The following is a 17381-nucleotide window of genomic DNA, read 5'->3' on the forward strand; positions in this document are numbered from 1 at the left end:
GGCCCGGCCCTTCTCGTTGCTGCCCCGTAGGCTGTGAGCTCATCTCCCGGCCTGCCCCGTGGCCATTTTGGTGTAGGTCGGCGCCTTGCTCTGGTGTCGGCTCTTTGGGAGCTGGAGGCTGAGGCTGACGCTTGCACGTCCAAAGGCCAGACGTCCAAAGGCCAGCGGTGGAGATGGGAGCCTAGAGATAATGCTTAAACCTCTGTAAACTGTGGCAGCAGCCCAGCGCACGTGGCCCAGTAGTAATGCACTGGGTAAACAAAAACAGCCATAACACAAGCACCCACTATCAGAGTAGGCTGCCTGACTTAATCACTTACGGGGTCTTTGGCAAGCTGTCCTGTGGGTTTGAGAAATGGTAGTTCAGGATTAACCTAGAAAATGTACAGGCAGCTTTCTCTGAGGCACTCCTGGTATCCTCTTGGAATTGAATAGTGGCTTCGCTCCTTCACAGCACCGACAGGCTTTGTTTTCTTTGTATTTTTGTAGTCTCTTTGAGTAGATGGTTGAATAAGCAACAAAACTGATGTTTTACTTACTTTGCTGATAACATTCTCTGATAAATGATACCCTGTAACCAGGACGCACCCAGTCAAGCACAGTGCATTTAGTCACTCTTCCTCACCCTCCTACGCCTTCAGCCTTCCCTGCCGCTGTAGTGAGCTTCCCAAGTAACAAGTTTGTGCTGCTCCTTGCTGAGACAGGGGTGAGATTGTCTTTTGCAGCTGCCACCCTTGTAGGTGATTCCTATTTTCATGTTACTTGTCTCTACAGTTGGATAAGATAAACCTCTAGCTTGCTTTCAACACTATTGTTTTTTTTGTTTGCTTGTTTCAAAGTTTCTGTGTTTTTCTCTCTACTCCTGTTTTTTGGTTTTATCGTAAGGAAGCAATCTGACTTGGGAGTGTTATGTCAGTGTGTTGTTACTTAATCAAAGTATCTTTTTGAGGTATATTCCTGATGAGTTTCTTAATGTTGTGTGGATATGCAGGGCCTGTAGGACATGTAGAAGTCTTTCAGAGGAAGAGAGGTGGTCCTTCTGCCTCAGTGCCAGTTTTCTGGACTAGTAAAAGTTCAAGGAGGAAAAGGCTGTGTTTAAAAATAGCCTTTAAACACAGATCTCTTTTCTGTGTCTTAGTTCTGACAAGATCAGTAAGATAGAGATACATTAAAAAGTGTGCATGTGCACAGAGAAGTCTTTTCAGCCTTTGTAAATACACTTTTCTGTTCTGAGAAATTTTGTAAATAATGAAGCTTTTGTGAGTGCTTGACAATTCTGTAGAAGTTTAGAATTCACGTGGTAAAGTTCTTACGTGTGTGTTGTCCCATCTTACTTCACAAATAATGATTCTTGTCACAAATATGAGAAGGGAAGATGGGGCCTTGTCTTCAGTGATCAGAGCAACAAACAGATTAAACAGTCTGACCTCACAGCTTTCTGAATAACGCCGTTGCTTTGAGTCTGGAAAAAACTGATGTTTTTTTCCAGAAAAAGTACTGATGCCTCAACAGCTAAAAGGCGAACCCAAATGCAGTTTTCATCCTTGTTCGGGTAAAACTTTGACACACAGATTCTGCCAGCTACTAAATGACTTTTTAATTTTTACTTTTAGGAGAAATTTGACTCATTTTCTGATGAATACAGAAGCTGCAGCCCCTGTTAAGGTGAGAACCTTCTCTCAGGTCTCTAACCGGGCACGAGGGTCTCTTCTGTAGCTCCTGCACTTCCACGGTAGGTCACAAGATGGGGTATGAATACCCAGAAAAGATGTCTGTCCGATTAAAACATTCCACACTGAGATGCTATTTTACCATTGTATTATGCCCAGGCACTGTAATAATTCCTGTTCTTGCAGAGACAAAAAAATTACAAGTAGTCATTATGAAGTTTTATTTTTCAGGAGTTATGTTCAGAAAGGTTCTAAGAGGCATTATGTAAACTCAAATACACATTTCTAGTAATTTACAGATTATACTGTCTGTAGTGAGGATTGCGGGACAGAACAGGATTTGCTAGCAGAGCAAAGTGCTACAATAAGGAAGTCAATTCCAGCTGTTAGATAAACAAGAAGGGATACAGAAGCATTTTTCAAAAATGAAACATTCTATAGATGACACATTTATTTTCAGAGCAGGAAATACTTACTGCCTGATGGTGTTCTTTCAGGCCTGCCGCTTTGCCAGATGCAAGCTGATTCATGGGTGGCTGTTGTTCATTATACCCATAATTGGAAAGTGACATTGTTTTTGGCTTAGAAACCAGAACAATTCCACAGCGTATCCAGTCAAACACCCGACAGTTGTTGAAGTGGCATTTTTTCTTCAGAAGGTGAATCATTTTATCACTTTTTGATAAACTGATGTCTTGTATTTTAACAAGAAATGCCAGTCTATCTGTTTTACTGGAATGCACATAGTTTTGGACTAGTGGGTGACTTTCAATTGTAGTAGTTATTTTGAAGCTGATTAAGGGACATTGAAACTATGTGTCTTGCAGCGTAATATCCTAGGGAGAATTTTTGATTTTGCAAAGTAGTGCCAAATACTTCTGCTCACCTTACTCTCTATTTCTTTAGGACAGATAGTAATTGGAGAGTTTGAAGTCTTTTCCCCAGCTAAAAGTGGACCACAGTGTACAAAATATTGACAGCAAACGGTATGGACAAACACAGTTGGTATGAGTACAAAAGAAAGGAATTCAGATGTATAAAACACTTGTTATGACAAACTTGTTAAATAAAGTTCTTTGGAAATGAGATGATGTAGAAAGCCTAAGTTCTGGCCCTGGCTGGTGGAGGCAGTAAGCAGCTGGTACCATGCCACTGGCCGCTGAGGATTTCCTCATACAGTAAGTGAGCTTTTGTTAAGCTAAATGTAAAAGATCAGAAATGACAGTGACATTATTCTGAACGTTTGACTTGTAAAGCATTGCTTGATGGCAGCAGCAAGTGATTACAAGCTGTAACCTTAGTCTTGTGAAGCTCAGTTTACCTTTTAAACACAGTATACCTTTCAAACACAGTATACATTACAGTTAAGCAGCACCTGAGGAGCACCGTGCGGAAGCACCTTGTCAGGGTCTAAGTGAGAAGCAAGAGATGAAAGCTTGATAAAATTTGTGGTCGGTCCCAGTTCTATTCATTCTGTGAAGCAGTGACATGTAAGAAAAAATGCTGGTTCACATGCCTTTGCAAATTACATAAAATAAGACAGAGTAGTAAAAGTGAAAAAGGTGTCAGAACACCTGGCCATGTCGAGGCTGGGGAAGTGTCTGAGCCTAATGTAGAAGTGAATGGTCACACAGCACTGGATCTAGTGAAACCTGTTTCCTGTTTGTTTCTGGATTTTCCATTATCTAGTAATATACAAGTCACAACTGAAGCTTTTCTCACAGTTCGACTCAGTCTCATCATTCACCCTCACTAGCAACATCTGTGCGCGTACAAGGAGGTTTGGTACTGGGTGTGGGCACGCAGGGCTGCGCTATAAGCCTTCAGGGTCAGGGCTGCGATCGGTACCAGCCCCGGGCCTGATTTGAAAGGACATTTTAGAAGGAAATCCTTCCATGTGTACAACATAATGGTCTCCAGAGCCCTATGGATTTCTTTTCTGATAGTAGAAATAGCATTTGACATATCCTGTGTTTGTTAGATTTCCAAATAGTTCTGATACTACCAGAAGAGTCAAGGGAAAATCAGTCTGATAACTTTTCATTTTTCCAAAGTTAAAATGTGTAGAAATTGAGCAGAAATTACCCTGAGAAGCAGAAATGCTTTTGTATTAATTAGCAAAGGAATGTAGAGAACTGATGTAAGGAAAAAAAGTGGTAGATAGGCCCCATACCTGCAGTTTAAAAAGTGAATTCATATGAATGTATTGTTAACTGTTCTTTGCTTCACCACTGGGAAAAAATTATCAGGCAGATAACCAAATACATGAAGTGTAGTAGCCTAGCGTTTATCATTTTAAAACAACTTCAAATTCCTTTGTAATTCCCTTATAGAAGTAAACAACTTTAAATTACTTTGTAATTCCCTTATGGAAGTTATAGCTTACCTTAGTAGGTAGGTTTATAAGGAAGTAACTGTGTTTGTTTGTGGTTTAAAGCTCAAATTTAGGGGTTGGGATGTGAATTACATTTTTAATAGAGAATAAACTCAAAGCATTTGCAGCTGACAGAGTCACAGGAAGGAGGCTTAATTCACAGAACGTGTTGGGCACAGTATCCTGCCTGCCATCTCTAAATCCACATTCTTAGGCAGCCTGTGTTACTGTCTTAGGCTGCTCTTTTACTGCCACCTTCCAACCAGTTACTAATTTGTGGTGGTACAAGAAAGAATGCAGCAGAGTGCAGACATTAGATACCTCTCATTCTGTTCACATTTCAAGGTGATTTTCAGTTGTTTGGTGGAATACATAGGCAGCACATATGACTGGGAAATGAAAGCTAAATGTTAGGAGATATTGTTTTAATTCATCCTTTCAGCAAATCTATAAAGGCTAACTTTTCAGTGCTGGTGTTCACTTCAGTGCTGCAGTGTGGATGGAGCTACATTTTCAAAATTATCTTGGTTGACATCATTTGACTTCTCAAATAGTTGCAGTACTTGCTTGCAGAAGGATTGATCAGGACTCTGACCTGAAAAAACAAATGCAGGGTATTCCGATCTGCATGTCTCGGCTATGTCAGTGGTACTTGTTAACATCTCCTGGCATGCACTGGAGAGATAATCCTTGATGTTAATTCCTTTGATGAGCTCTTCAGAATACTGTTTCACTGAAATTTTGTACGTTGGTGGATCCTGATATGAAGCTTTTCCTTCTAGCATTTTTTCAAATTTTTCCTTGAGCTTTTTGTCCTCCTGCAGAAATTGTACAGAATTTACATGCTGTTCCAGGAGGGTTTCCATTTGATGATAAAGCTGTCTAGGAGCTTCAGCTTCTTTTGAGATTACTTGCAGTGTCTCCAGTTTTGTAGAATAGTCATTGTGTAACTTGGAGTGCAGTTCAGCCATTCCGTACAATATGCCCTTCAGCAAACCAGTTCCAACCGTGTCGATCATTACCTTGGTGTCAGTAGCATCAGCTGTTAATTCATTAATCAGCTTTTCACTTTCCTGAGTGAAATAAATTGATGAAAAGTTCTGTTGCATCATAATCACGTCTCTGAGCAGTCAAGTTTAGAATAGTCAAGTGCATTTTTAACTTTAAAAATACAATACCTCTTGTAGGTTCTCTGCTCTAAAAGCTTAACAATTACGGCACCCATTAGTGCTCAAAGCCAAATGAAAATATAAATCATTGTAAATGCCTTTTCAAACGGTAGGATCCATGGCAACAGCATGGAGCTGCGACAGGGGAGGGTCAGGCCGGGTGTTAGGAAAAGGTTCTTCACCAAGAGGTGGGCACTGGCACAGGCTCCCCAGGGCAGTGGTCACGGCCCTGAGCCTGCCAGAGTTCCAGAAGCGTTTGGACAGCACTCTCAGACACATGGTCTGATTGTTGGGTGGTCCTGTGCAGAGCCAGGAGTTGGACCCAATGATCCTTGTGGGTCGCTTCCAACTTGGGATGATTCTGTATTTTTCACTCAAAGATTAAGCTACTTACTTTGAGACTTAGGCACTACTCAAGCTCAAGATACCTTTGGATGAAGTTCAAAGGGTAATGAGGTGGCAGGTTTTTCCACCAGCCCAGCTCTGAAGTGCCTCCTTGTAAGCCTGCTTCCCTAGGAAGGACATTGGTGGCAAGGCATTCCACAGGAATACCGTGAGCTCCGTACAGGTGTTACTACAAGTGTTTGGGATGGTACATTGCACGTACTGCATGTCCCTTGCAGAGAACAGCAGTTTAAATTTGCAACCCCACATTCAGTAATACATCCTAGTATGTTTCTCCATCCATTTAATGAACCCAACCAAATTTTGAAGACGTGGGAATAGCTTTGGTAATCGTATCTCACGCTATATCTAGGTGAAGGAGAGACAAAGAACACATTGTCTGGCCAGGGCCAAAATCTATCGTTAGATTAAAATATGTTCTTCTCTCTTCCTGCTATGCAATTTTATCTTGTATGGCCTAAACCTCCTTGGAAAATTTGTGTGCACCCTCTTTTGGCGTACATCAGCCAGCATAAACCGCACGGCCAGCCGATCAGAAGAGGTGATTCTCTCGCTATAGTTAGCGTTGCTTCGGCCTCACCCCGAACCTGTGTGCGGCCGTGGGCTCCACCGCCTGGAAAGGCCGTGAAGCAACCCGAAAGCGGCCAGAGCGAGAGCTGGAGGAAGGGAGGGCTGAGGTGCATGCCACGAAGGAAGGCTGAGGAGGCCGGGGCAGAGCAGGCTGAGAGGCGGCCGGGCTGCACCCTGCAGCTCCCTGAGGAGGGGAAGGGAGCGGGAGGCACCAGGGGGGCTCAGGCCGGGCGTGGAGAAATGTTTCTTCACCACCAGGGTGGGCAGGCACCGGGACAGGCCTCTGGGAGGGCGCAGGTGCCCAAGGGACACAGGACAGTGCCCTCGGTAATACGCTTTAACTTCGGGTTAGCTCTGCAGTGCTCAGGCAGGGGACTCAATGACCTTTGTAAGTCCCTTCCAACTGAACTATTCAATTCTATTATAAAATCCACAAATTGACTGTCTGCCATCAGAATCCAAAGCTCTCTAATCTATCCGGGGAGCGTGTGATTTTGCTAGTGTTATCGCTAATGTCACTTGTACCTTCCTAGCGTCCTCAGATTTCTTGTGAACTAAGTGTAATTTTTTTATAAATTCATTTTTTCTTCCCTGGTAAGCTTCTGATACTTTATCAACGTTGTGGTCTTTGTGTTTTCCAAAGAGTTTACAGATGGCACATATTGGCTCGTCGTCAGTCAGACACATCTGAGAGGAAAAGAATACACGAGGAGAGTTAGTAGCTCTATAAAAGCAATACAAGTCAAGTAGCTTGGTGGTTTGCCTGCTATTAGCTACTGCTAGAACTGCCAGAACTGGGTATTGCTGGTGGTGCTGCAGTGTTTGTCTTCCAAACAAAGACTGCTGTTACACTGCGTTTGTTCCATTGATCTTTGCAGTACGGCATAGATGATACAAATTTTGCCAAACTACATGCCACTTGGTTGCTGTGCAAAAAAAAATGTACTGCCTTCCTCTATGTCGTGAATTGTGCTACCAGCACACGCAAGACGACATGTTTTATAGGGAAAAGAAAACTGTGGGTTAGTTCAGGAAGTGCTTTTCATGCCTTGTCATGAATGATAAAGGCAGAGACCTGTGTGAAAAGCGATGAGCAATGGCTTCGCTGGTGGAGCAGCAGGGGATACTGGCATGGCAATGTAAGAATGAAGAGCAAGCAAGAAGGCAGACATACTTTAAATTATTTGTAGTATGTGGATGAGAAGCTTGAGTGACAATGCTGCAGTGGCAGTAGAATGACCGAACTATTTGACTTGAGGAATGAGAGCTTGGCCTCTCAGAGATTTGATTTCAGTGGGACTGCTCCTGTGCTAACCTCTAGCCATGCAACTGTGGCTTTTGCAGCTAACTTCATTAGTAGATAACAGGGAAATAGAGTATTGGGTATGAATTACGGAAGGGAATTCTGGCCCTTTTTAATCATTTTGGCATGTTGCTTAGAAAAGGCAAAGCTGACACACCACTTGGTCATCCTCAATAGGAATAGATTTAGTTCTGCAGTTACTCAGTCTAGAAGGCTGAGCTTGATTTTTAAGAAAGGTTACAGCTCTTTTGGAGTTTACGAAGCTGCTTGCGAGTGGCTGCAGAAAGCTTACAATTAGTAGGGTGGATAAAATCATTCTGGGTAAGGAAATCTTAACACTAGTCGGTATTCACTGAGTTTTCTATATCGGAATAAATTGAGATAGATTAATATTATATATTTTGGTATTTTAAGGACTTTGTTATGTTTAAGGCCTTCGTTAAGTATTGGTTGTCCACTAAAACTTCCAGTAAACATATATTTTTTATTTAGTATGTACTTGATACATCCAGGATGGAGAGTGTGCAAATTACTGAAAGTAAAAAGAGTAGATAAAAATTCATACCAAGTTCACGTTTTCCCCATGTTCTTCACACATTTGGGACAACTGTTTTTTCTCCTGCACACAGGTTTTTTTCAAGTTCATCTTTAAATTTCTCCAGGATCCTTTCAACTAGGCTATTTCTTAGCAGGCCGACGATTCCTCTGCCTCTCAAATAAATTACCTTCAAATGAGAAAAATAGTAAAATAGATTGAGGGACACAGGAATGGCTTGTTTCTTTGATAATTTGGTATACCATAGAAAGATGCATCATATTTATTTATTTATTACATTCTGTACTATTTCACAGTGGTTTTGAACCACAGTGAAGTAGTACAGAAATACCTATGTGCCCATTTCATTCAAACATGTATATTTTAACTTTGAGACGCCTAAGCATCACCTGCCCGTACTTTGCCTCTGAGTATAGGTGATGCTATTGAAGAGACCAGTGACACGGGTGCCACACTATTAAGGAACAGGGGAGTGATCTGCTCCTTTCCTTTACCTGTAGTGTGGCATGGTATTCCTTGCAAGAACTGTGGCCCTCCGGTGAAGAGTTGGGGCATACCTCCCACTTCAAATCACAACAAAAGTCTCCTAACTACAAGAAGTCCCACCTGCCCAGCTGCCCCAGAGGACACAGGTCACCCCTACTTACTTTGCGGCACAGGGGGCAGTGGAAATGGCCGTTGACGTGGTGGCAGTTCTGGTGAATTAGGATCTTTTCCAGGCATTGTTTGCAGAAGTTGTGTGCACAGGACAGGACCAGGACTGGAGGGGTGAACAGCTCCAGACACACAGGGCACAAGAGCGCCTCTCTTAAGGCTTCCATGATGGTGTTTCACCACATGATGAAGACCTTTCCTGTCTGCTGCCACAGCCCCTCTTTGCTGGCAGCCTGGTACTGGCATTCTAGAACCAGCCCCAGTCTCTGTAGTAACATCTCCATGGCAGCAGCAGCTCCCTTCTTTGACATGCTGACAGTTTAATTGGATCTTCTGCATCTCTGATCTCACCGAGCCCATGTGCGAAGTCACTCTGTTTCACCAGAATGTTCTCCTTTCTGTTGGAACACCTTGGTCTTGATTTAAGCACTCTCTCGGGTGTTTAACACGCAGAGATGTTGAAACAGGCCGGCATCTGTTGCTCTAATTAAGAGTTTTGAATCTCAGTGCAAGACAAGTTCCTTGGGGTGGTCAATTATTTTATTGCCTGTATTTTTTCATTTAGAATTGTGTCTTTTGTTCAGTCATTTCAATTCACATTTTCATTACCTTGTGCTGAAAGCTTCTTCAGAAAGTCAGCCTACACCTTGTTAGCAGTATTTCTTTTGTTATCGCTAACCTCTTTAAAACTCGTTTTAGAGAATGGAATCACTCGTGACATTGAAAGCTAACATGGCATCTGGGTGAGGAACATTCCAGTAACTAGTTTCTGGGGATTTACTGGCAGATACTGAAATGCATTAATGGCTTCTGTGTCCGGTGTTAAGTGTCCAACAGGCATAACCCCTGCCATCCGTAAGACCAGCATGTTTATCAAGACACTAGTCTCACTGCTTTCAGACAAATGTAGAAATCACATAAGGCATTTCTCATCTACTGTTAAGTATGTCATATGTTGCACAGCAACTGGGAAATTAGAATTAATAGATTAATGACTGAAATAAATCAAGGTAAATGAAGAGGTATAGCCATAAACAGGTGGGTAGAGTGCCTGTGTGCATGCACGCTGATCAGACATAGCTTCTTTGGGATGTTAATACCTGATTGTTACAGGAATTATGTTTGACCTTGTGTCATCTCTAGCCCAACCCACAGTTATCTGTGGGCCTGATTGAAACTCTGGGGCAGAGCTGGCTGGTATTACTGTTTTGCTTACTTTGGACGTTCCTCCTACACAGGAGTGAAGATTTGGCATTGAAGTCTCTGACATACATAAATTTGATATGTAGCAAACCCATGTAAATTACATAGAAATTAGGAATGCAGCCAGCAGACCTCAGTGCAGTAGTTAAGGAGAGTTATTTTCCCCCATCTTTCTCATTCAAACCTTTCCCAGAGAAACCAAGAGGAATAAAAGGTGAGGCACCATGCTAGGAATTGAAGACAAAATGCCTGCTTGAACGTTCAGTCTGGTTGTAACCTCGTCAGAGCTTTCTAGTCACTGGTACATTTTGCAAATAATTTGTAATCCCTGTTTTCCAGCAGCAGCCTGTTGCTACTCTTATCTCTAGTCCTTCTCCTTTTCCATAACCTTTGTGTCCTTGTATTGCGTGGTGCAGACTAGCAGAGGATGCTCTAAGGAGGTGTGTTCTGTAACTGAGATGGGATGTGCAGGTGTAAAAATAGGCATGTGAGAGGAAGTATCAATAGGAGTGCGTGGAAACCTTGTGTGGGAAGTACAGTGTTATTTGCAACATCTACTGCAGTCAGCCAGTGTTACTGCCAACACTGAACAGTTTTTGGCTTCATGTTATTATGTAGGACATTCACTGAATTTTCTGTACTCTAAATTAGTGTGGAATAAGTTTTGCTCTCAGTAGAGCCCTTTTCTTAGTGTGTAGTGGGGCTGCAATGCAACCAGGATTCAAGGAGTGATATAGTCACTGTTTGGTGTTTGATATGTTAGAGCTGAATCAGAGCTATTTTTCTGTTTCAAACTACGGTATTTTTTCATTCATTGTCTTTACCATTTCAGTCTTTGGAAGCCATTCACTGCCTGCATGCAAATTATCACTGAAACTGGTAGAATTCATTGCAATGTAAGGAAACTCACCAATTGTCCTTTGAATATATGAAAGTCCAGGATACAACATACTAATTCTTAGCTGACATTGGCTAACCCTTATAATAGCGCAGAGGTCAGATCGCTTGGATGGATCAGGCAGGGGCAGGTAACAGTCCCACGGTGCTGCTGGTTTATGGAGCTAACCTGATAGCCACAGCATTTGTATCGTGTCCTTCACTATGTCAGTACAGGCCAAAATGTGGTGCTGAAACACGCCTGGTGTCGGCGTGGCAGGGAGAAGAGCTGGATGATATTGCCTTCTCTGGTACATAGAGGGAATCACAAATACGAGTTGAGTTTTGGACTTGACTAACATTTCCATGGAACCAGGTCATTTTTCACTTGTCCAATAGAATAGAAATCAGCTGTAATTAAAAAAGATAGCTATTGAGGTCATATCCTCCTTAATGGATGTATAAAAGGCAATTTTTTGGTAAACTAAGTAAAACTTTGGGAAAAAAAATTACATGCTATGACAAAATGTTCATTGGAATACTTAAATGGAAACTATGACTTTCAAGACATACATACATAGGTATGTCTGTCAGAGATGAGTAGTATTTTAACATCCACTCATTTTTAATAGCTTGCCACCTACTAATTTCTGAGACATGAAACCCTTCTTGGCAATGGAATTTTTTAACACCAATTATTTGCTATCTGGGTGGATTTTTCCTTTTGAGACTTTGGAGTCAGGCTATTTAGACCCATCCCTTATGCTGCCCACGGTTGGGGTAGATTTTGAAAAAGAGGCCTTTACCTGCTGGCCTACATAGAAGCCCTTCCCGTAACCACGCACTTCTCCTGCAACACAGAATACTTATTTTTTTTTGAGTAACTCAGTGTGCGTTTAATCTTTAAAAGTATTTAAGGATTGAGAATAGATCTATCTGAAGAGCTAAAAGAATCTTCTTAAGCTTAGGTAACTCTTTCTCAGAACTCAACCATAATTCCATGGTCACTTGTACCACTGATAAAGTTATTATCAGTGAGGCATCCTAAATCTATTTGGAAGTTTTCGTTGGCTGCGGAAGGGCAGCTTGCCTTACATTAAAATCTAATTAGTACAGTTGTGTCATTCTCTTAGAAAAAATATTAAATCTCTAATGTAATATTATGGCATGCAATAAATGCCACAATAAACAGTTATCAGCACTGTCAAAAGCCATATTGTGCTAATATGTGTGTATCCTCCTCTGCCTGACCACTGGGGTGGGTATAATCACAGTATGTCTTCCACTACACAAGCACAAGTTCAGCAGAGATGCTCTGAGACCTCAGGGCAGTACTCTGTGTATTGGCTTTGTGGTATGTAGGGTATCTCAAAGGAGTTTTCCAAGTTCTGGCTGGCAGACAAAGTAGGTTGCTGTGGCTTTTTACGTCAAGTCTTCTACCAGTTGGTTAGTATGAGGGTGTAGAGACATGTGAGATCTCTAATCTCCTCGTAAACGGTCCAATGTTGTCTTAAAAGACAGTACTGATGTTATTGAAGCAGGGGAGGAAAATGGACTAGTGGTAATTTTGCTGAGAAATATGGCCATATTAGTGCACACTAGGGTAAATCAGTCAGGATGTACAGGATGGGATTGTGTCAGTGATGTTCATATTCTTTTCTCTTTTTGTGTGTGTGTTTGTTTGGGGATTTGGGTTTGCCTGTCTGTTTTTTGGTTTGTTTTTTTTTGGTTGGTTGGTTGTTTTGTTTTGTTTTGTTTGGTGTAGATTGTTTTTAGATTGGATGCCATTTTGAGTCAGTTTAAAGGGTGAACGAACCATATCTACACATTTTCTTGAGCCTATCTGGAACTGAATAGATCCCTTGCAAAATGGGTATGGGCATTAGATTTCTCTTTTTTGTGTGTTTGTATACAGATAATTTGACTCAACATTTACTACTAAAAGTGTAACCCTAAAATAGCTAAATAGGTGTAGGAACCTATTTTTAAGGATTCTAAGGTGTTCTAAAGATTAGTCCCAAGCCTTAGGCTGTATTGGAAACGAGTGTATAATTTAGCAGTGTACTGCAGCTGGCACGTGTGCGTAACCGGCAGAGGGAGCATAGAAGCTATGAGTTTAATTAAAGTAGGGGAGAAAAAAATAGGTTGTTTTATTGTGTCCCATGAATAAGTCTGTCTATTCCACTGTTTGTAATACATTGGACCCTGTCCATTCCCCTCCAGAAGCCACTGGAAGAGAGCTGGTGTTTTCCTGCTGTCTCGCAGGTTGCCAGCCCGGGTGCTGTGGGAGATGGAGCACCTCCAGACTGTCTGCTGCCCCGTAGCTGTAGCTGCCCTGACAGTGTCACCTCTATCAGCTGAAGCAAAAGCTTCACTGAACGTAATGATGAGATTGAAGCCTTGTCAGGACCGTGGTAGGTGAGACCTTGGACAGCAGAAGATGAGGTAATAGGAAGAGGTTTCTCCCTTATGGGATCCTGTTTTCCTTCCTTGCTGTCACCAAAGGTGAGGCTGGTGAGGAAATGCTGGTGGTGGGACAAACTTCTTTGAACAAAGGCCTCTAGACACAAGTTAAACCCAGGAGTGGTCTGTTTCCATACTGTCCTTGGCGGTAGGGCACATGAGATGTTTGTGTGCAGGTGCATAGCTTTGCTCTCTGACCCTGGAGGAGTGACGCTGCTGGCCACGGCCAGGTGGTGTGGAGGATTCAGCAGCTGACTCAGGACCTCTCAACAGTCATGAAGATTAACTGCTTAATCTAAAGCTCTCACTAATTCTGCTGTGACAGTTTAGAGGATATTCTGAGATCTTGTAATAAAGATCTAGGAAAAACAAAGTGGGAATCAAAACTTGTCCGAGGCAGCAGTACAGAAATTCCACAAACTGCGACAGTGGGGTGGCCTCACATCCCTGTTGGCACTGATACTCCCCTGTACTCAGACAGGCTGAGCCATATCCTCAGTTGGAAGGGACCAACAAGAATCATGGAGTCCAAGTCCTGGTTCCACACAGGACCACCCCAAAATCAGACCATGTGTCTGAGAGCATTGTCCAAGCATTTCTTGAACTCTGGCAGGCTTGGGGCCATGACTTGCCCGGGGAGCCTGTGCCAGTGCCTAGCCACCAGTGAAGAACCTTTTCCTAACACCCGGCCTGAACCTCCTGGACACATCTCCATGCCATTAGAGGAACGGCCCTTTACAGGTACTCACTCTAAAGCTTGAAGCAGGGAGCTTGCTTTGCTTTCTAAAATTCTGCAATTGTTTAAAAGGGAATATTGGTCAGGCTGGAAACAAACCTCTCAGAATTGGTCCTGTAGGACTTCTGATCTCCATCGAATCTCCAGCCTCCTTTCTGGAGAGCAACTTTTCATTTGGCAAGCATGGGAAACATCTCTTGCTAAGTTAATTTGTTGAAAGCATGTCCTATCTTTTTTTAATTATTATTATTATTTTTATTAAGTTGCTACCCTATCATATGTCATAAATCAAAAGTAAATTGACTGCACGGTCATCTGTAGAAAACAGATGTGCAAAGCAGACCAGGTAGTGCCACTGAAACCTCTTATGCCATGTCACTGAAACAAAGGGAATTCATTTTAACCTCTACTACTAATTTTAGTGAGACTGTGCCACACATTGTGCTCGTGTGGGAGCTGCTGTCATTACCCATTGCTTTTCTTTGGCTCTCTGCAGTACGGCAGGAGAGGGAAAAGGAAGAAGAGCAATAAATCTCAATTCATTATTTCTAGATGGGCTTTTACTGATTGTCCAGCAACCTGAAAGCACAAGAATGAAGCAAATATTGCATCCTGAAGCCACTGGCCATCAGAGACTTAAGATCCCTTTCCCTTCTCAAAATGCTTTATAAAGTAGCTAGATATATGTGAACTATCTACACACGAAACTACATAGGGTAATACAGAAGAAATCTTTGTCAGCAGTCAGCTATGCACAGTTGACATGCTGACAGACCCAGGCCTGGAATAAATAGATTTTGATCCAAGAGCCACAGGAAAATCTCAGCTCTTTGTTCCTGCACTATTCTGTGTGGGTGGAGAGAGAAAAAATCAAGCATTTGCCTCAGAGCAGCACTCTGTTCTCAAGAGACACGTGGAGCCAAGTAAAAGAAGTGGCAAGAGGAATTTATCTGGTAGTTAAAGATTTGTCTTCATCCAGGGGTCAAAATGAACAAAAGATCCCATTGTATTTTTCACAGGAGGAGACTCTCGATTGTTTTCACCAAGATGCAGAATAAACATTTACAATTAAAAATTGAGAGAAATTGACATCTTATCCAAAGTAAAGGAGTGCTGTCTCTGTTTGGAAAATTCATAGGTAAAAATGGTGTGGGTGTGTGTGTGCTCCACGTTGCCTTAGCATGTAACACTTAGAACCAACCTGTAGCTGAAAGAATACCAATAGAGTAGTTCAGCTGCAAGGGACCTTCAGAGATCATCTAGTCCACCTGCCTGACCACTGCAGGGCTAACCAAAAGTTAAAGCATATTAATGAGGACCATGTGATGGCTTGCAGGGATTAATTGCTTTGGGAGGAACACTCCAGCCCTCGTTGACAGCTGGCATGCTGTTTTTCAGAGTATTTCCATTTTCCCTTTATATGGCTAGAGAAAAGAGCCAAAAAAAAAAACCTCACCAGCAGACCAGGACTCGCCCAAAGTCAGTGGAGAAGGTAGTGCCGACAGTCAGCCAGCTTGCTGCCAGAGCAGGACGAGTTGTGCAGAACCAGGCAAGTCCTTCATTTTGATTGAATTTATGGTAGCAGAGGGATCAGACACTCTCAGGCACTAAAGTTAATGCAACTTCTACTCCAGGCTACTGTAAACCACTTGGACCAATTACATCTTCCTCTGCAGTGTGCTTTCAGGGGCATTTGACCAATTATAACATGATGCTTGAGGAGACAGTCTCATAGTCGTACACTAGAGCTGACTTGTATATAAAAAACTCCTCCCTGCATCTCCTCACCCACCCCACCCCCAAAATGAAAATTTTTGTCACCCTTTGATTAGATGGGAACTCACCTTAGAACCAACCTAGGCCTGGTGTGGGGACAAAATCCCACCCAAGCTTTTCTAACTCAGGCTGCTGAGGGTGTGTTTGCTTCTTGGGCAGCTGCTGCACTATATGAATCCCTTGTAGCTTCAGTAAAATAAGACACGCCAGACTTAGGTGCCTGCAGCTCTGCCTGGTGCACTGCTGTATGAGGTGGCAGAGCACAAGCAGACATCGCGGAAGGAGGCCTTTGGCATTGCTTGGGGTCAGAGGAAGCTGCTATTGCTGCAGTCCAGGCTGCCCTCATGCCGGTTCACTGATGGACAGGGGAGTGAAAAGATCACAAAAGGCATAATTTGCATGTTTTTCTATTCAGGATTCTTCTAGTGACATTTTGATGGTCACTGTAACTCGCTGCAAGTTAGGAGTGAGCTGACTGGTGGACTTGAAGCAAGAGAAGAAGACCAAAGACCAAGAGTCCTACTGTTATGGAGATGGGCAACGCTGTACCAGCAGAGGGGTTTCTCGGGTATGGCATGGCTGGGGTTTATGGATTCTACACTTCGGACAAGACTTTGTGGTAAGGCTCAATTAGGGATGGTGCTTTGGGGGGTTTATTGCAGGGGCTGTTGTGGAGGGGTACTTCATAGCTGCCACTGATGCTGAGGTGACCTTCTAGTGGGAGAGGATTTTTCTAGAGGAACAGAGGAGTCTGGAAATGCTGGTTGGGGTCCTCCTGTCCCATGCTGTCACTAGCTCCTGGCCATTTTGCTGCAGTGGGATGAGGTCATGGAGTGTCAGCATGACCAGGCAGTGACAAGCACAAAGAGAAATCTGCCCACACATAACCCACAGCTGTGAGGCTGTCACACAAATCTGTGAGTCAGGTTTACTGCATCAGGAAATGATGTGGAAAAAGCCTGTTTGCAATTTAAACATTTATATCACCCAGGTGAGAAATTAATTGATAGGATGCTGCTATTTGTGAGTTTGCTATTTCATTTAGATGGGCTGTTCTTGTTTTTTTCCCATGGTGGCTTCAGTCAGATGGGGTGGTTAGTTTGGTGGTAATTACAACCACATTTGTCAGTGAACCAAAAAACGTACTAAGTGAAAAAGCACCCAGTTCTGCAATATCCATCTGCATGGGCAGCCGGTAGGTAATTTTTCAAATGTGAACACTTGACATTAACTTCAGAAAGATTATTCTAGCTAGTTTTAATGATATGCAGTCCTTGTTAATTATCTCAGTTTAAACAATTCTGAGCTGGTCTCTATGCTCTGAGCATGCTAGCTATTTGGAACTGTTCAACTGTAGGTTTGCTACAGTTGAAATGTTGAAATAATTCCTTGGGAATTTATGACACCTGCAAATGCATCTTAGTTTTCCCAAGTCTAACTGCTAAGATATGCTGGCTAAAGCTAAACTGCATACTGCGTTGCACAGACTCTTTACAAAGCTGCTTTTGTGTATGTGATTCGTATGCGATATTTTAATTTCAAGTGTGCTTACTTCAAGGTGATTCTACCAAAGTACTTGTTTGGCTCTGAATTTGATGTATCACCATCTAACAGATCAAGTAGGTA

General features: G+C 42.6%; 1 long non-coding RNA gene across 12 annotated transcripts in view; it reads left to right on the top strand.

Moving 5' to 3' along the window:
• Positions 1–107: 107 nt before the first annotated feature.
• LOC118253705 (uncharacterized) overlaps positions 108–17381 on the top strand; it is a 31429-nt gene continuing 14155 nt past the window's right edge. For 3 of the 12 annotated variants that reach the window (XR_007708676.1, XR_004780497.1, XR_007708670.1), the window contains exons 1-6: positions 108–740; positions 1614–1665; positions 2168–2329; positions 2577–2656; positions 16171–16374; positions 17314–17374. This is a non-coding gene — a long non-coding RNA (uncharacterized LOC118253705). Of the gene's footprint in view, positions 741–1613; positions 1666–2167; positions 2330–2576; positions 2657–13889; positions 13985–16170; positions 16375–17313; positions 17375–17381 lie in introns of those variants that run through there. The other 9 variants (XR_007708671.1, XR_007708672.1, XR_007708673.1 and 6 more) reach the window with 9 other exon arrangements.

The sequence above is a fragment of the Cygnus atratus genome, chromosome 10 (assembly GCF_013377495.2).
Source record: "Cygnus atratus isolate AKBS03 ecotype Queensland, Australia chromosome 10, CAtr_DNAZoo_HiC_assembly, whole genome shotgun sequence".
Taxonomy (NCBI): Eukaryota; Metazoa; Chordata; class Aves; order Anseriformes; family Anatidae; genus Cygnus; species Cygnus atratus.